Consider the following 14,971-nt stretch of genomic DNA (forward strand, 5'->3'; position numbering starts at 1 on the left):
CTCTCTCTCTCCTTCCCTCTCTCTCTCCTTCCCCCTCTCTCTCTCTCCTGCCCTCTCTCTCTCTCTCTCTCCTTCCTCTCTCTCTCTCTCCTTCCCTCTCTCCTTTTTCTCTCTGTCCTTCCCTATCTCTCTCTCTCCTTCCCTCTCTCTCTCCTTCCCTCTCTCCTCTCTCTCTCTCTCCTTCCCTCTCTCTCTCTCCTTCCCTCTCTCTCTCCCTCCTTCCTTCTCTCTCTCTCTCCTTCCCTCTCTCTCTCTTTCCCTCTCTCTCTCTTTCCCTCTCTCCTTCCCTCTCTCTCTCTCCTTCCCTCTCTCTCGCTCTCTCTCCTTCCCTCTCTCTCCTTCCTTCTCTCGCTCGCTCTCTCCTGCCCTCTCTCTCCTTCCCCCTCTCTCCTTCCCTCTCTCTCTCTCCTTCCCCCCTCACTCTCTTTCTCTCTCTCTCTCCTCTCTCTCTCTCTCTCCTTCCCCCCTCTCTCTTTTTCTCTCTCTCTCTCCTTCCCTCTCTCTCTCTCTCTCTCCTTCCCTCTCTCTCCTTCCCCCTTCCCTCTCTCTCCTTCCCCCTTCCCTCTCTCTCTCTTTCTCTCCTTCCCTCTCTCTCTCTCCTTCCCTCTCTCTCTCTCTCTCTCCTTCCTCTCTCTCTCCTCCCCCCCTCTCTCTCTCTCTCCTTCCCCCCCTCTCTCTCTCTCTCTCTCTCTCTCTCTCTTTCCCTCTCTCTCTCCTTCCCGCACAGACAGACAAACTCATTTATATATATCTATATAAAAAGAAAAAGGGTGGCTAAAGTGAACATTGGTCCCTTAGAGGATGGGACTGGGAAACTAGTGGTGGGGAACATGGAGATGGCAAAGACGCTGAACAAATATTTTGTATCAGTCTTTACAGTAGAGGACACTAAAAATATCCCAACACTGGACAAACAGGGGGCAATGGGGGGGGGGGGGTGGGGGGAGGAGCTAAACACGATTAAAATCACTATACTCGGTAAAATAATGGGACTCAAGGCGGATAAATCCCCGGACCTGATGGCCTACATCCTAGGGTCTTGAGAGAAGTGGCGGTAGGGATTGTGGATGCATTGTTGATTATTTTCCAAAACTCCCTGGACTCAGGAAAGGTCCGGCAGATTGGAAAACTGCTAATGTAACACCCTTATTTAAGAAGGGAAGTAGACAAAAAAGGCCGGAAACTCTAGACCAGTTAGCCTAACATCTGTGGTTGGCAAAATGTTGGAGCCCATTATTAAGGAAACAGTAACAGAGCATTTGGATAAACATAATTTAATAGGACAGAGTCAGCATGGTTTTATGAAGGGGAAGTCATGTTTGACAAATTTGCTTGAATTCTTTGAGGATGTAACATACAGGGTGGATAAAAGGGAACCAGTGGATGTAGTGTATTTGGACTTCCAAAAGGCATTGACAAGGTTCCACACAAAAGATTACTGATCAAGATAAAAAATCACGGATTGGGGGTAATATACTGGCATGGGTGGAAGATTGGCTATCTAACAGAAAACAAAGCGTTGGGACAAATGGTTCGTTTTCGGGCTGGCAATCAGTAACCAGTGGTGTTCCGCAGGGGTCAGTGCTGGGACCCCAACTCTTTACAATCTATATTAACGATTTGGAGGAAGGGACTGGAGTGCAACATATCCAAGTTTGCCGACGATACAAAGATGGGAGGGAAAGCAGTGAGTGAGGAGGACATAAAAAAACCTGCAAAAGGACATAGACAGGCTAAGTGAGTGGGCAGAGATTTGGCAGATGCAATATAATGTTGGAAAGTGTGAGGTTATGCACTTTGGCACAAAAAATCAAAGAGCAAGTTATTATCTAAATGGAGAGAAACTGCAAAGTGCTACAGTAAAAAGGGATCTAGGGGTCCTGGTGCATGAAACACAAAAAGTTAGTATGCAGGTGCAGCAGGTGATCAGGAAGGCCAATGGAATCTTGGCTTTTATTGCAAGGGGGATGGAGTATAAAAACAAGGAAGTCTTGCTTCAATTATACAGGGTATTGGTGAGGCCACATCTGGAATACTGCATGCAGTTTTGGTTTCCATATTTAAGAAAAGATGTACTTGCTCTCGAGGCGGTTCAGAGAAGGTTCACTCGGTTGATTCCGGAGATGAGGGGGTTGACGTATGAGGAAAGGTTGAGTAGGTTGGGACTCTACTCATTGGAGTTCAGAAGAATGAGAGACGATCTTATCGAAACATATAAGATTGTGAGGGGGCTTGATCGGTGTGGATGCGGTGAGGATGTTTCCACTGATGGGTGAGACTAGAACTAGGGGGCATAATTTTAGAATAAGGGGCTGCCCTTTCAAAACTGAGATGAGGAGAAACTTCTTCACTCAGAGGGTAGTCAATCTATGGAATTTGCTACCCCAGAGAGCTGTGGAAGCTGCAACATTAAATAAATTTAAAATGGAGATAGACAGTTTCCTAGCAGATAAGGGAATTAGGGGTTACGGGGAGAGGGCAGGGAAGTGGACGTGAGTCTAGATTCGGATCAGCCATGATCCTATTGAATGGCGGAGCAGGCCCGAAGGGCCGTATGGCCTACTCCTGCTCCTACTTATGTTCTTATCCTTCCCCCCAGTCTCTCTCTCTCTTCCCCCCAGTCTCTCTCTCTCTCTCCCCCCCCAGTCTCTCTCTCCCCCCCAGTCTCTCTCTCTCTCTCTCTCCTTCCCCCTCTCTCTTTCCCTCGCTCTCTCTCCTTCCCACACAGACAGACAAACTCATTTTTATATATATAAAAATTATTTCTACTTTTTTTCATAACAACATGCCCTCAAAAAACCCTCGGCACCGCCGGGCACTCCAGCTAGTATGGAATATTGCGTTCCGTTCTGGGCACCGCACCTCGGGAAGGATATGCTGGCCTTGGTGAGGGTACAATGCAAATTTACCAAAATGATACTGAGGCTTAAAGGGTTAAATTACGAGGACACATTGCATAAACTTGACTAGTATTTCCTTGAGAATGAAAGATTGATGGGTGATCTAATCGAGGTGTTTAAATTGATAAAAAGGATTGGATAAAGTAAATACAGAGTAGCTGTTTCCTCTGATGAGGAATCGAGAACAAGGGAGCATAATCTTAAAATTAGAGCTAGGCCATTCAGGAGTGAAATTAGGAAGCACTTCTTCACACAAAGGGCAGTGAATATGTGGAATTCTCCACCCCCCACCCCAAAAAAAGGCGTGGATACTGGGTCTGTTGGAATTTTTGAGACTTGAGATTGACATTTTTATTAGGCAGGGTATCGAGGGATATGGATCAAAGGTGGGTAAATGAAGTTGAGGTACAGATCAGCCATGATTTAATTGAATGGCAGAACAAGTTCAAGGAGCTAAATGGCTTACTGCTGTTCCCATGTGCCTGTTTGGTTGGCAATATTTCTGAAGATTTAGTTTTGTTCTTTTGAGATGTCTGCTGAAAGGATGTGTTAAGGAAATTGTCTCTGTCCAGTTGTTCCTCCTTCACTTCCCTGACAGATCTGCTTGAGATTGGCAAACCTGCACCTGAAGGGAAGTTTTAGTGTGGGTGTCAGTTGAAAGCAGTTTGAATTCTATCTTTATGCAGAAGTCTAATGTTGAGAGTCATTTGGAAACCTGCAACTTGCTGTTGAACTTGGATTTCTTAGTCCTGGATCTAGTGCTTCAGCTTTATTTAAACATTCCGAGACTGAGTTTTGAACATGGATTTCCTAGCTGCACAGTCAGTGCTTCAATTTACCTGAACCTATGATTAGAAGTCAGGTCTAAAGTTTAGAGAAAAGGTCTAAACATTTCAGCCATAGCACTATCATTCCAGTGCAAATGGTTATATCTGAGCATTCCCTTTTCGCAGTTGAGTTGACGTGTCCCTGCAAAACTAGCATATTTTTTCCGGTAAAAATACATGCTGCTCTCGCTCTCAAACTAGTGGCCAGAGTCAGTTGTATTCAAACTGAGTAGCTGGGACCGGAATAGAAAGTTTCTTTCACTAAATTAATCTTGCAGCTTTGCAGGGTCAAGAAGCAAACTCAACCACAGAAAGCAGTTCTGCATCACAGACTCTTTGTGCAGTTTGCTTCTGTACTTCGGCTTTAGAGGAAACCTTGCATCTTTTTAATTTAGTGAATGTTTTCATATTTTCTGTCAAAGAACAATTTGTTTGTGTGAAGCTGCTGAGGGGGAAAAAAAGCTTATTTGGGCTCCCGTGACTGCATTGCAGTCATTGTTAAAATGCAGAAAGAGGATTAGTGCTGCAGTAGTACATCATGTGACTAGCAGAGGAGCAATAAGCATCCTTGGAACTTGTAGGTCTGAATTGTCATTACTTATCTGATCGACTATTTAGCAGATGGTAAGGGGATACAAGAAGGTATAAATTTGTAGTTCCGGAGGTTTTTAAAAAAAATCTTGAATAAGGCAATGATCAGTACTGAATTTTAACTGCTTTTGACAGAGACTAAAATCTAGGGAAATTAAGGTATTTCAAAGGTTGAATGGCATGGATGGGATGTTTGCAGAAATCTGAGAAAGTAAACCTTGGAAATGTATATTGGCATTGCTGTGATTTTTTAACTTATTCTCGAAGCATAATGTTAGAATTTTACAGTTGAATAAAATGGAGTTTAAAAAAGCAGAATTGGTTTTGACTGCTGAATCTAGTTGGCAAGTGTAATTCTCCAACATTAGTTCTGGTGCATCTGTCTAAAGCAATTCTGAGATTCAGCAAAATATAATTTATACCCAGTCACTTGTATAACAATATTGTAATAATCAATACATGTACATTTACAAATCTAGCAACAAAACTACTGACATCAAGCTCCATAAAAAAAATATGCTCTATTATTGTCTGCACACTCTACAAAAATAAAGACTTATATTTATATAATACCTTTCATGTTCTCAGGACATCTCAAAGTGCTTCATAGCACAGCATAATTCCAAAAACAGCCATGAGATGAATGGTCATATAATCAGCTTTGGTGGTTTGAGGTATAGATTTTGGGCAGGATACTGGGAGAATTCCCCATCTCTTCTAATAGTGCCATGGGATCTTGTATGCCCACCTAAGCAGACAGAAGGGGCTTCAGTTTAACATCTCACCTGAAAGACAGGTAATCCGACATTGCAGTTCTCCCTCAGTACTGCATGAAGTGTCAGCCTAGATAACATACCTTGGTTAGATAATAGTGTTCTATTCACCCAGGTACTTCATCTGCTAGAAGGTAAAAAGAAACCAAATTCATAATCAGAAGCTCTTATCTATTTGAGTGAAGCCCTTGAATGGAGCAAACATGCAGTCATTAACATTGACGTTGCCATTCTGGGCCAAGAGAAATCACATGCCATTGACTTTAATAGTTAAAAGATGTCTTTCATGGGTGAATTTCCCCATTGCAACTGTAATGATGGATGGCAACCTTGCTGGGCGTGGAACTGTACTGTTAAAGCAAATTTGTTTAAGGCTTAATCAAACTGTGACACTGTCTCCGTACAGGTGTCTATGGGTTTTGAAGGTGGGAGACAGGGAGGGAAGGAATATATCATTCACTGCCCTGAACCTGAAATGCTGCACATCATTAGTTGTAGAGCCAATGGAATTACTGACATCTATTGTGATGTCCACTAGCTTTTTTTCATGAGACAGTGAATGGTGTGGATCATAAGCTTTAGGCGTAGCTGAAGCACTGGAGTAATGTGCCATTAGTATTAAAAGAGTAATTGCAGCAGCCATCGTGGACAAGTGTAGTTGAAATTCACAGGTTTTAAATGAGCCCTCTTGATCGTAGCAGTTTGTGACAACTTCCCCGATGACCCATCATATTAATGCTTAATTTATATATCGGAGAAGGAAGCTGGAAAAGTATGGATTGGAAAAAGATGCTGGAGAGAGAGTTGGAAATTTCAGCCATGTTTTGCTTTAATAAGTAAGGTAGCTTAAGCATTCCACTACTTACCTGAAAGTAGGGGATTCTGTATCCTGTTGGATGTCCATAACCCCTGTCTATTTGATGCTGACAGAGGAACCATGCAAAATTTCGGCACTACTGTAATGCTCGTGCTTTTAATGAATTTGCGAGAAGTAGGCATGTTTCTGTTGGAGCAGAGCTTGATACCTGTCACGGCTTTGAACATTTATCACCCCAAATTGGGATAGTCAACTGTTTTTGTGAAGTTTCTGATGACTAGCCAGCAGGTTGGATGCTGAAAAGTGACGAAGGAAAGTTAAATTGGGAGTTACTTGCTTTTTTTAAAGGAGGCCCTGGAACTCCTACAGCTTTTATATTTTCATATTTAAACTTTTTTTCTCAGTGCATGTTGTACATAAAGCTGTGTAATCTTAAAATTAGTACTTACAGCTGTTTGTTTTTTGTAGATCTCTTTCCCATTTTGGAACCAAAAGGTTTCTCAGATTCTCACTGATTGACATGCAAGTAGCTGTGTGGGGGAGGATAGAGAGGAATTACAGTCAAACAGTTGTTTGCTATTGCGTCTTTATATGTTAAAACCATGTTTGGTGAATTGATCTCTGCTTGCCAGCTGGTTTTGCTGGGAATGTCTCTCTGCTTGCTGGTAAGTTTTGCTGGTAATTGTCACCAGTAGGTTTTGCCTATGGCACGGAGTTTCAATTGAAACCTTGCAGCTGAATATGTGGGAGAGAAATGATGATGTCTGTAATGACAAAAGTTTTTTATTTAGTTCAGGGGATGCCAATAATGGTAGCTTTGTACACTAATAATGTGAGACTCAAATTTAATGTGGTTGGGTCAAAGTCTTTAATTTGCTGGCCAGAAAATACATCACACTGGAAGACCTGTTGTTTCAGAAACACAGAGCCCTGTTGTGGTTACTTGGTGGTTGGATGCATCTCTGATTTCATTTTTGTGATTGGTTCTTGTGGGTGGTCAGTTTCCTGTAGCTGGGAAGCTTTGGCCACTCTGCTTACCCTAGATGTACGCATTTTCTTTTGAATAATGAAAGGTGGATGTAGTCGTTTCTGTGAGTGTTTGTTTGCTTAATGCACTCCTCTTTGGATTAGGCAAGTCTAATACCCTTTCAATAACTTGATCAGTAGTTTGTAATTTCCTCCAGTTAAACATTGGGAAGACCGAAGCCATTGTCTTTGGTCCCGCCGCAAACTTAATTCCCTCGCCACCGATTTGTCCCCTTCCTGGACCACTGTCTTAGGTGGAACCAGATGACCTCAGTGTCCTATTTGACCCTTAGCTGAGCTACTGACCGATATCCTCCTCATCACAAAGACCACCTACATCCACCTCCGTAACATCGCCCGTCTCTGCCCCACCTCAACTTACATGCTGCTGAAACCCTCATCCATACTTTTTTCTACCTCTAAACTCAGTTATTCCGATGGTCTCCTGGCCGGCCTCCCATTGTCCACCTTCCATAAACTTGAGCTCATCCAGAACTCTGCAGCCTGTATCCTAACCCACACCGAGTCCCACTAACCCATCACCCTTATGCTCGCTGACCTACGTTGGCTACCGGTCCAACAATCCTTCAATTTTAAAATTCTCATCCTCGGCCTAGAAATTCACTGGCCTTAGCGCCGCTTTTGAGGCGCTAGAGGGCCTAGCGGCGAAGTTATGGCCAGTTTTGAAATTGACAGGGGCCCTAAATCGGCGTTAGGCCGGTAGCGCTGCGCCGGCACCGATGACGTCATCGGTGTGCGCAGCGTCCCGGTTGCCATGGTAACCCGCCCGAACTCGGAAATTGAGTTGCGGCCGCCTCGCCCATGGCAGCCGCAAGCAACGTTCTGGCAGAGGTGCCTTACAGAACGTTGCGCCGGCGCATTAAAGGCCCCGCGGCGGCCGGCCGCTTTCCCGCCGCCCGCCTGGCCGCAGCTCCCTCCCCGGACTTCCCCCCCCCCCCCCCCCCCGGAACAGAAGCAAGCCCGGCACTTGTCCGAGGTGCCGGGCTCATTTTTAAAAAGATTATCGCGGGCCACGGCCGGGTGCAGGCAGCTCCTCCTTAAGGGAAGGAGGAGGCCTGCACTTCCCGAACCTGCCGCACCGCAGCGGGCGCCGCAGCGCCGGAATAGCGCCGAAATTCAGCGCATAGCGCCAGTTTTCAGGCGCTAACAGCTTTCAGCAGCGCCGGCAGCCGTTTGGGCGCAGAAGTAGTGAATTTTTGGCCCGCCCAGCGCGACTTAGCTCCGGCACTAACTTCCGGCGCTAAAGCCGTCGCTGCGCCAAAACCCAATTTCTAGGCCCTCGTGTTCATATCCCTCAACGGCCTCACTGCTCCCTATCTCTGTAACCCTACAGCCCTCCAAAAACTCTGCGTGCTTTCAACTCCGAACTCTTGTGCATCCCCTACTTCCTACGTCCACTATTGGTGGCCGTGCCTTGTGCCGTTCAGGCCCTAAGCTCTGGAATTCCCTCCCTAAACCTCGCTTACTTTTCACCTCTCTCCTCCTTCAAGACCTGATTTTAAAACCTACCTCTTTGACCAAGCTGTCAGTCACCTGTCCCAACATGTCCTTTGGCTTGGTGTCATTTTTTGTCGTCTTCTGCTCCTTGGGACATTTTCCTACATTAAAGGGGTTATATAAATTCAAGTTGTTTTTGTAATTGGTCCATGGAGTCTGAGCTAATTAATTGCTTTTACTTATATTAGCTTCGGACACTGCTTCACAAAGAGCAGGTGATTGCTATAGTAAAGTACACTGTGTATGTTCAAATCAGAGATTACAAGATAAGTGTTGCGGTTCTCTGAATTTCACAAACGACAGAGTTACTATTGGTAAAGACGCTAAATTACATAAGCTTGCTTTATTGCTTTGGAGGATGTTTGGTGTGAATAAGATTTGCAGCAATACTAGCAGTTGTACGATATTTCAGTGGCCATGTGCATTTGAGATTTGTGCGCTTCGGTAGCATAACCAGATTGTTATATTTGTGTTCTGACTTAGCGAATCTCCTTGGCAGTAAATGTGCTTTTAAGTTATTAAAGCACAGTGAATGGTGAGCTAGTTGCAGTAAGAAGTAAAGAGCATGGATTTATCTCATTTCAGTATCAGCGGCGATATATTATTTTGGGTCTTTATGAACTACCAGCAGATCGATTGATTTTGCCCGGCATCTGATGGAGAATGACATTGGGTGGGAATGTAAATGGCGGGGGTGGGGTGGGGGGAAGCTGAGGGTACGCCAGGAAGCCGCTGCTCTCCTGAAATCGGGAACTGCAAAGTTAAAGCATCTTAAGTGAATTAAATATTTCCCAGTAGATACAAGAAGTTGCTCCAGTGCCAATTGAAATGTAATTTAGCAATTAATGAATCTGCAGCATGCCAAGAGGGGTCTAGCAGTGACCTAGTACTTGCATAAATTATCAGCCCTCTGTTACTCCTGACCTGCTGAACCCTGTGGCTCAGCTGTTTTCTTGATTCACGCCGTGGTGTCCTCGGCTAAACTGGAGAGGTAGCTGCATCAGACTGCTTTGTCACATCTTAATAGACTTCGAGAAAGCTGTTAGAGCTGAGTGACGACAGCTGCCTGCCAAGTGTGCCAGATGTGCCTGGGGGCTGAGATGACTTTGTGGGAGGGGGTGGGGTGGGGGGGAGAGAGATTTCCAAGAGGCCTGGGTGATGGTCTGATTACAGAGGGTGTTAGTGCTTTGTGTTTAGGGAATCATTGCGTGGCACACATTCAGCCTCTGAGCTTTTGAAACAGGAAACAAAGACTGTCTGACTCGGACTGAAAGGGATTGATTGGCCAGAGCTGCACATCCAAACCACTGTCTTCAACTCTCTTTGACTGCCTCTGACACAATAATTGCCTCTTTGCTGCTTCTTACTGTGGTGTAGACCTTGCCCTTGATGCTATTTTTTGGGGGAAAAACCTGGACAGCATTTGAATTCCATCTTTACGTGGCTCCGACTCCTTCAATGGCAAATTAATCTGTCAAGACTGTTGGGAATTGCAATCAGTTACCGCAATTAGCTTAAAAATAACTCTCGATTGTATGGATTGGCGCATGGAGATTTGTGGGATACACACTGTATTTCCAGTGGCATTGTAAGGTATGGGAAGCTGCCTCTTTGTGTCCAACAATAGTAATGGTGTATATTTGTTTGCAATGGAGTAGTTTGTTTCTGGCTACTAATAAAATATTACTTTATTAAAAACTGCACAAGATTACACTTGGTATATCGATATTTGATACAAGTATTTTTAAAGGTTCTGTTCGCAAATAATTTCTGGCATCATTGTCATGCTTCTTGTAGCTGATAGCCAAGTGTAGCAACCTTCTGCGATTGTACTACTAAATGTCTGAAATTTAGTATTTACCATCTGCCAACATTTATGCAGTTTAAATTTCTGAAATGACTGCAAATCTGCTTCAGTTGAAATTTTTTTTATATAAGTTTTTTGGTGAGATTGGCAATTTTTTCATCCTCTTTGTGGCCATTCGATTGCGCTTCAGTTATCTTTTTATTTTGCACCAAGTGTTCTGCAGTGGCAATGAACTCCTAGCAGCTAGAGATTTGTTTAACATTCCTACTCTTGCCTACTTTTGCTTTCTTTGGCTGTCAGTTTGTATTTTTTGCATGTGCTCTTCCCCCTCCCTTCCCCTCCCCAATACAGAGTTGATACATCTGATCTTCGTTCCCTGCTGGCTATCTATTTTGATATCCTACTTCATTGCCCCATTACAGCAAAAGCTTTGAAGCCAATAAAGCTGGTTTTGTTGCACCCCTATTTTTCTGTGCAGCCTTATCAAATGGACTCTTTGAATTAATAATTTGGAGGATAGCTTTTTGACTCTGACGCAGGTTTGTGATTTTTTAAAAATCAATTGAAAACTCTTGATGGAGAGTAAGGTCGGTTCATATGTCAGTTGATGCCACTATTTGAACTCTGGTCCCCTGAATGCTGAGTCAGTTTTCTATACCGCAACATTTACTGGATCAGCCTCAAGCTGTCGGACATTTCATTTCCAATTTATTGTCTAAATGAATGGAAACCCCTCTGAAATCTGGATGCTAAAATGCTGCAATCTTTCGGGGCTAATATTACAGCATATACCTATCTATTCAGTGGTAGGTGTGTCAGTTAAATACAAATCCAATTGTAAGTGATGCATTCACTTGATGCAATTTACATGTAATTGTCAGTAACCACTTTACAAGTAAACCCACCTTAGATCAAGCTTTTGGTTATCACTCCTAATATCTCCTTTGGTTCAGCATCCTTATGATTCTTTGAAGTGCTATGGGACGTTTTTCTATGTTAAAGGCACTATATAAATGCATGTTGTTGAAAAGGTGGAACAATAGCCACATATAAGACTTTTAGTGAAGATTATTTTGAGGCTTTTAGTTGGGTTCCCTGTATTGAACTGAAATAATTTCATAAAATGTGGTGTGGGATTAGTATGGTTAATTTGATGTCCCCTGAAAGGGGTGTGTGTGTGTGATTCTGTTTAACAAACTGGTAGCTTGAAGTGTGAAGTTGTTTTTCTGTTGTTTAATCCATCTCTTTTGCATGTTGATATCACTGACTCATGAGGACTATCTAGGAATATATGGTTCTCATTTGTGAGGGGCGAGAGGACAAGATAATTTATCTTTTGGTGGATAATGATCTCCCTTGAGAAAATTTTCACTTGGTTACCTGTTGTGTTCATGCAGATATAGCACTATTGGTGTCTGTTTTTGCGTGCTCCTCTGCTGTACACGGGGACCAATAAAATAAAAACACTTTAAATGCTCCCACAAGTCAAGCCCAGTAGCTATAGGATGGGACTGTCAGCAGGAAGACCTGATTTCTTGGATAGTTGGCTTGACTGACCATCCCACTCTGCTTCCGCCCAGTTGAGCATGAGTTTTCACCTTTTGGCTGGGTTATTATTGAGGAGGAATGAAAACTTTCTTGGGATGGATTGCACAAATACTCGACACTTCATGCTTGGGTGTGGAACATATGGAATATGTAGAATAAAGACTTGTCTATTTAGCATTGTACTTCAGAGGTGATTTAGTGTAGTATCTTAACAGATTTACCAGGATGTTACCTGGGCTGGAGCGCTTCAACTATGAAGAAAGACTGGACAGGCTGGGGTTGTTTTCCTTGGAGCAGAGAAGGCTGAGGGGGAACCTGATTGAGGTGTACAAAATTATGAGGGGCATAGATAGGGTAGATAGAAGGGAACTTTTCCCCTTAGTAGAGGGGTCAATAACAAGGGGGCATAGATTCAAGGTAAGGGGCAGGAGGTTTAGAGGGGATTTGAGGAAAAACTTTTTCACCCAGAGGGTGGTTGGAATCTGGAACTCACTGCCTGAAAGGGTGGTAGAGGCAGGAACCCTCACAACATTCAAGAAGCATTTGGATGAGCACTTGAAATGCCATAGCATACAAGGCTACGGACCAAATGCTGGAAAATGGGATTAGATTAGACAGGGCTTGGTGGCCGGCGCGGACGCGATGGGCCGAAGGGCCTTTCTGTGCTGTATAACTCTATGACTCTTATTGGTGCACTTCAGACTGGAAATGATGCTCCTGCTAATTTTTTTGTGGTTACCAGAGGTGTATTGTCATAATGTAACTATCATAACGTTACTCACTGTGCTGTGGTGTATGAAATGAAGAAAGGATACAGTGCACATAGGGGAATATAATGTGGTACGAGCACACGAAGATGCACTAAAGACTACATAAATACTATACATAAGATGTAGAGTATTCCAGTTTAGTGTTATCAAACCGCTCCCTTTATGCAAAAAAAAATATTTTTACGTAATGCTTTTACCAGCAGGATAGATGGTGGCGAGAGCAGTAACAACAGGTTATCTTGGTGGTTCTGTTTGTCACTTCACTTGAAGCTTAATACTCAGAGTCACTGCAAAACTGGTGAGATCAGTATCTAGAAATCCACATCCTAAATTTGTCAACTAAAGACAGATGGACTGATGACATTTACTGAGAAAACAGAACCAATAAAATTGTTTGAAGTTGTTCCATCTTCTGCACTCAGTGAAACAGTGATATGTTCCAATTGTCTGCTCTGTTTAGTTCTGTTTATAGATAGAAATCATGCAAAATGTAGTAATTACTTGAAAATGCAGAAAATAATTTGTAATCCTATCATTTTTAGTTTTAATATAAAATCCATCTATGTGGAACATAACATTCTAAATAGTATTTAGTATTATGTAGTTACAGTAGATGTTTATGACTAGAAATTGGCTTCAACCTAGTAATGGAAAGCAGGATCCAGTTCTGCATATCTGTCACAGTTGCACTCTGTAACATGTTTACTACATTGCTTTGTACTGTGCATTTTCGTGAACAATTTTCTACCACTTTTCCTGAGTCCATCAAACAAGTAGTTATGCCTTTGATCTAACTCTCAAAGTCTTCAAAAAAAACTTTATCCCACCTTTTCATAAAGCTTTGTTCTTGCATTACTATACATAATATTCTTAATTATAAGGCACTCAGTTAATTGTTCCCTTAATTTTCTTAATGTGCACCTGTAAGTTTCTTAATACTTAAAAGAATGTTTATGCTATATTGTGTTACTAAGTAATAAATTCAGAGTTTCAGATGGCCTAAACTGTGAGGGAAAGATTAAGATGTTAATGTACCTTGAACCTCTGAGGTGTGTTATGGCTGCTTTAATAACCTTTTAGTTAGTTTGTGTGGCTGATTTTATTCAGCTTTTGCCAAGATTTTTTTGATCACTATCATGGCGAAAGGTAACAGGTAACATACTCCTATGATTGAATCATAAGATTAAAAATAGTGACATACTATAGGGAAAGTGAAACAAACTGTATATATTGTTAAAACACTAAGGGAGGAATTTTCCCAGCCCTGGGGAGGCGGGACTGCCGGGAAAATGGCAGAAACTGGGAGCGGGTACCGACCCCGCTCCCAACCCGCCTCCGTGCCATCTTCCTGGGAAGCAGGTCCCCAAGTTGCGCAGGGACCCATCTCCTCGAGGCAGGAAGGGGATTAGAGCCAATAGAGTTAACAGGCAGTTTTGAGGCTTTTCCCCATTTTATGCCTACAATTGCGGGCTTCCCGACAGCTGCGAACCTCGCCAGGGTCAGCGAGGCAAGCAATGGGTCTGCAGGGGTGAGAGGGGTTGAAATGTCAGCTGTAGAGGTGAGTGATGGGTGCAAGTGTGGACAGGTAAGTATGAGAGGTGAGTGTAAAGTGTTGGAAAAAGTTTCCTTACCGTTGCTTCTTCCTGCAGGCTTCAACCTTTGAGGATCTGGAGGTGCCCCACTTCCACGGCAGAGATGACCGAATGGCTGCTACATTCTCCAATGCAGCAGCCATCTGATTTCTGCTGAGGAGCGAGGTCTTGGTGAGCCTGTGTGCAAGGGCTCACCTTAGAACAGAGACTGTCAGTGTTTGACAGCTTCTCAAAGCTGTCAAACGCTGACAATTAATCTGTCAAAAATGTTTTGAAGTGTCATACGTGACGTCCTCTGTCACCGGCTTTCCCTTAATTGGCTGGTAAGCCCTCAAGGCGGACTTAACAAGGTCAATCAAGGGAAAATAACGTGGGTTGGTCAGACGTTGCTGGGGGTGGGACTGAAACCCGGAAACCAGAAGTCCTGCCTCCAGCACGTCTCCATTGCGAAAATCCAGCCCTAAATGTACACCCCGTCCAAACATTTTTAAAATATTGGGTTTTTTTGTGTGTAAATTTTTGTTTGGAGGAATGGAACAGTGTTAACACCCTATTTTAAGGCTAGGTCTTTTGCTGCCAGATGTAGAATAAATCTACTCTGCCCCAACGATGTGGCTTACCTCCAAAATCAGAAGAGACATCCTCTATTGCACCAGTGTTTCCATATCCCACACCTGTCATCCTTATGTCATTGCTAATTGATGCCAGATAATGTGCACATTTGTTTGTGGATAGTCACCCACTGGATTGTACCCAGATCAGTTTCATTTAATTCTCTCACAGCTGGAAGAGAGAACACACT

General features: G+C 43.3%; 1 protein-coding gene across 1 annotated transcript in view; it reads left to right on the forward strand.

The window, feature by feature from the left end:
- LOC147120037 (disco-interacting protein 2 homolog A-like) overlaps positions 1 to 14,971 on the forward strand; it is a 216,775-nt gene that overhangs the window by 69,661 nt on the left and 132,143 nt on the right. The gene's annotated exons all lie outside the window — the stretch shown is intronic.

The sequence above is a fragment of the Somniosus microcephalus genome, chromosome 4 (genome assembly GCF_052327205.1).
Source record: "Somniosus microcephalus isolate GS21.2 chromosome 4, FLI_Smic_1.0, whole genome shotgun sequence".
Classification (NCBI taxonomy): domain Eukaryota; kingdom Metazoa; phylum Chordata; class Chondrichthyes; order Squaliformes; family Somniosidae; genus Somniosus; species Somniosus microcephalus.